This window comes from Parus major, chromosome Z (genome assembly GCF_001522545.3).
Source record: "Parus major isolate Abel chromosome Z, Parus_major1.1, whole genome shotgun sequence".
Classification (NCBI taxonomy): Eukaryota; Metazoa; Chordata; class Aves; order Passeriformes; family Paridae; genus Parus; species Parus major.
In genome coordinates this window covers 36,747,097-36,751,439 of record NC_031799.1, presented here as the reverse complement: position 1 = coordinate 36,751,439, position 4,343 = coordinate 36,747,097, and the positions used below count along the sequence as shown (strand labels likewise).

At 38.1% G+C, this 4,343-nt stretch overlaps 1 long non-coding RNA gene across 1 annotated transcript in view; it reads left to right on the top strand.

Moving 5' to 3' along the window:
• The window catches only part of LOC107198525, a 19,890-nt gene continuing 15,547 nt past the window's right edge, over positions 1–4,343 (top strand). The window contains exon 1 of the long non-coding RNA XR_001519036.1: positions 1–58. This is a non-coding gene — a long non-coding RNA (uncharacterized LOC107198525). The remainder of the gene's footprint in view (positions 59–4,343) is intronic.

The window sequence follows — 4,343 nt, the reverse complement described above, 5'->3', positions numbered from 1 at the left end:
GCCACCTGCGCCCGGCCGGGTAACAGGCTCAGCCAATCGCTCCGTTACGACTTGTTAGGTGCGTTGAATATTGTTAATTTGCCTCTACTGCTGTGTTTAATTTCCGTTTGGGAGCCTAGAATGGTGCTTCAGTATTGTGATTCCCCCTTCTCTCTGTTTGAATACAGAGCAAACGAATCTTTTTTGCTGACTAGTAGAATCTGCAGAGCACGTCCGTGAATGACAATTTTTCTGTACTGGAAGCTGAAGAGGTCTGCTGAATTTCTGACACACTGACATTTGATTCAAGAAGGAGAACATATTTCTCAATCCTTTTTAATTTCAGTAATTTCCTTGCATTGTTTGGAATTGTTTAGGCCTTGTAATTTTTTTATGTACATGTTCATGATGTGTGCCTCAAAATCTTTTTACTCCAACTACTGTCAGATGTCCAGTGCACCAGGATGTGAGGTTCTAACTCAGATGGCAGTATTAGAAGAGTTGCAGAGAAACAAGAGATTTTCTGCATAGTAAAATTTCAGAGACTGAATTTTCTTTTCTTGTTCTCTTTCCCTACTGCTGCTCTGATAGTATGCTATTCTTTGTTAAAAAAAATAAAAAAAGCCATGGGATGTAAGAATACTGCCAATTTATCTGTTCTTTTTTCCCTTTCATAGTGAGATGAAAGCAGGAAGGCTACTTTTACTGTTTGATGGTTAGTGGATTGAACTATCAATTTAAGGACAATAGGAAACATTTTGATGTGGCAGCATGACGTCTCTTAACATCTAGCAAAATTGGGTGTATTCTGGACTAGGGATGTACAGCTAGGGATATGTCCTGTATTATACTTAGAAGGTAGCTATCTCCGCTTTTCGTTTCTAGTGTTTGATGTTTTGCAGTCTGCTGAGGTAAGTCTGCAGTGTTAGACTTGCAATGTTTTGGGAATGCAAACCTAGTTCTCAGGTAAAACTGGTTTTGCTTATTGTCTTACGGGCAGTAAGGCACCAAGTTACTGAAACAAGTAAATCCCAGTTATCCTCCAAATGCCAAAGTTTCCAAGGGATTGGCAGGGCGGCAATAAGCAATTTAGACTGATCACCATCAACAACCATGTAGGACTGCTGCTGCTCTTTTCTGATGACTCACATAATAGCATTGTTTGGTTCTATTTTATAGAGAGAACAAACATTGCCTCAGTGAAAGGAAAAAAGGAAACAGAAGCAAACTGATAATGATTGTACTTTCTAAAGGAAGAAAAAGTCAAGATGTCTTTCAAGGATGACTCCTCTTTCGGTACATTGGTTGAGATGCAATCAGTTAGTGCATCTGAAGTGCACTCAAGATAAATTTAATATAAGTTCATATCAGACCTCAATTTTTTCCCAAATTTGTAAACATTTAGTCAGAGTTTAGACACATCATGTAGCTACCTGAGTCATAAATTAGGCAGAAGTCAAAGAAATAAAACTAAAATATTTGCAAATTCTATCACAAATTCACATCACTGTAAGTATGAATAGGGTTTCCTTCTAATCACTTTACCAGGGTGAGAAATAAATATTTATATGTCTGAAAATACAAACAGAAGTTAATTTTTTCCCAAACAGGTAGAAGATTAGTTTACTGGGGTACATATTCATATTAATTTTATTGCGACTCACTATATGTAAAGATATTTATACGGTGGTTGTTGCACTGGACACATCTACAATATATAGCTTGTCAGGGACTTACAGTTGTGAAAACTATGGCAAAACATCTGCTTTGCTTTACTTGAAAAGTTCAGATTTCAGGGGAAAGTCCCAGAAGAAATGGGAAAAGGAAAGAAGGAAAAAGTGTTTTCTGTTCTGCCTTAAAACTAAACAGAATGGTAAAACATATCCAAAAAGTTACACTAGAAAGAATTTTGTCATAAAATTGAAAGTCTTGAGTCTTGTGTTTCAGGATCAAGAATAATAAAATCAAATAACCTGAACCAGTGAATGGTTTGGGGCATCACAGGAATCCATGTGTAATGCAGAGTAATTATGCAGCTGATGATTTCAGAGAAAAGAGGACAGTTAGAGCAAAGTGGATTGTCTCTCTCAGACACGTGAGAACAAATAGAAAACATTTTATCAGTATGCTGGGCAAAGAGCACTATTGGTAGGAAGTCCATCTGTTAATAAATCGAGAGATTATATTAAAAAAGAATTAGCATGGTTGAAAACCTGAACTTGCTTTGCTTTCATCTAAAAAAATATATACAAAGTGGATGGAATGAAAAATCAGAAAATACAAAAGGGAATAAACTGAAAAAAAAATTAAAAAAATTCTAGACATATACAGGTCACCTGGATGACACACCTCCTTAGGTGTTAAAGATACTGTTTCCTGAATAATTTTCTTCCACTTCTAACTATTTGAAAACAGTGGGCAACTGCTGAAGTGCTGAAAGATGGAAGGAAAGCAAATATCACATTTCTTTTCTAAAACAAGAAGCAGAACAATTCCAGAATTCTACCCAGATCTACAAGTCCCAGCTCTTCCCAAAAGGTAGAGCCCATAGGAACACCACCTCCCTCCTTTATCCTACTATGTCTCTCTCAGCTCAAGGGTGCACCTCAGCTACTCGAGCCCAAATTTCTCTTATATTATACATAAAGCTTAGGTGTAAGTGCTTACTTGGGTCTGCACCCCTGAGAAGCAAATTTTTGAATATTTCTGAATATTCAGACTCTTGGCAATGGGAAATTAACATGCAGATACACAGGAGATGCTGGAGAAAGAGATGAATGGGATATAAATACTATTTTCCTTGATATTAAACATCTAGGATTAGCACAGCAAAATGCAGATGATCTGAAAACTCATAGAGTGAAAATATATTGGTGCAGCACATCACAGTTTCAAGAGTAAAGCCAAAAATCTGCAGCAGTATTAAAAAAATACAAAAATAACCCTATTCCTGAGGCAGGATGCTATTGATTCTGTCTTTTGTATGCTGAATAAACTGGAGAGGTACAAAAGAAATAATGAGATTCATTTGCTATTTTTAATATGCAGCAATGAATTTTAGTCCCTAAAGTGCCCCAGCGGGTGTAGATGTGATTGTGGAATAAAGAGATGCATGAAAATTCAAAATGATGAACAGCTCAACAAAAACTTGCAATCTACTGGCATTATGAAGAATATCAGTATATTATTAATTGTGGTAATTTTTTTTTTGTTTTGAGAGAGAGCTCTTCTCTTTTGGGAATGTAAATATACTCACTGCAGCTTTATTAAAGGGTTTTCATAAACTAAGTTTCATTAAAGGGAAGATCTGCAGCATTTCATCATGTCTCCAATGTCTGATTTGGACAGATCAGCTCCTTGATCTAAGCTTCTGATACTTATGTAGCCCTGATTCAGGGAAGCATTTATATTCAGAAGCAGCCCTTAGTATCAAACAGACACAAGCGATTTTCTAAATGGGAAAGGCCTCAAAGACATATTTAAATTCTTGCTTGGCTCAGGGTTGCTTGCTGTCTTTTATGATGCTGTGAAACAGAAACAAATGTGACGATTACTGAAGTATGAGCTGTGAACGGCAGCAGTTCCAGCTGGAGAGCCCTCTTCTATGAGCTTTTGACTGCCCTTGCATAGCCTGATCCTAAAGTAACTGGGACCATGCTTTCACTGGGTTAATTTCTTTTCTTTCCTTGAGGATCTAGCTACATAAAAAAACCCAAATCATATGAAAGCCAAACAAAAATCTTATGACCAAAACCAAAGCCATATATACAAATTTGAATCCTTGAGTAGAAGGGAGAATCTGCATGTCTGACCTGGTAGAAATTATGTCTTGTGCAAATAACACGGTTTTGTGTGAGGAGGCTTTTATTTGTCAGAGCTTTACTCCCATGGAATAACTCAGATGATGTTTGCAGAGCAAGATTTTCCTGCCTGGAAATTCAAAACTCCCTTCCTTCACTGCAGACCAGGGTGAGACAAACAGGGCCCTTCCTGGTGGATCAAGCTGGAGTCTGCCAAGGAGCATCCCAAAGCAAGGAGGTTTGACCAGCTTTAGGACACATAGGACAGTACAGAGACATCCATGTGTGGAGCTGCCCCACTGCTGAAGGCCCACAGGGAAGGGGCTCAGGGAAGGGAAGCACTTCTGCTTATGCCTCTCCATTTTCTCTTATCTTGTCATCTCCTTTTTTCCTGAAAGTGTTTCTCCCTCAGCCCCCACAGCGCCACAGGAAACCTCACCCACTCTACTTATTTTTGCCGGTTGGCATGTGGGCAACATACCTGCCCTGTGTGCTTTAGCTTGGCGCTGCATCATGGAGCAAGCACTTTTGTTCAGAGCTCTTTTTAAAGCTATTAAAAATAAA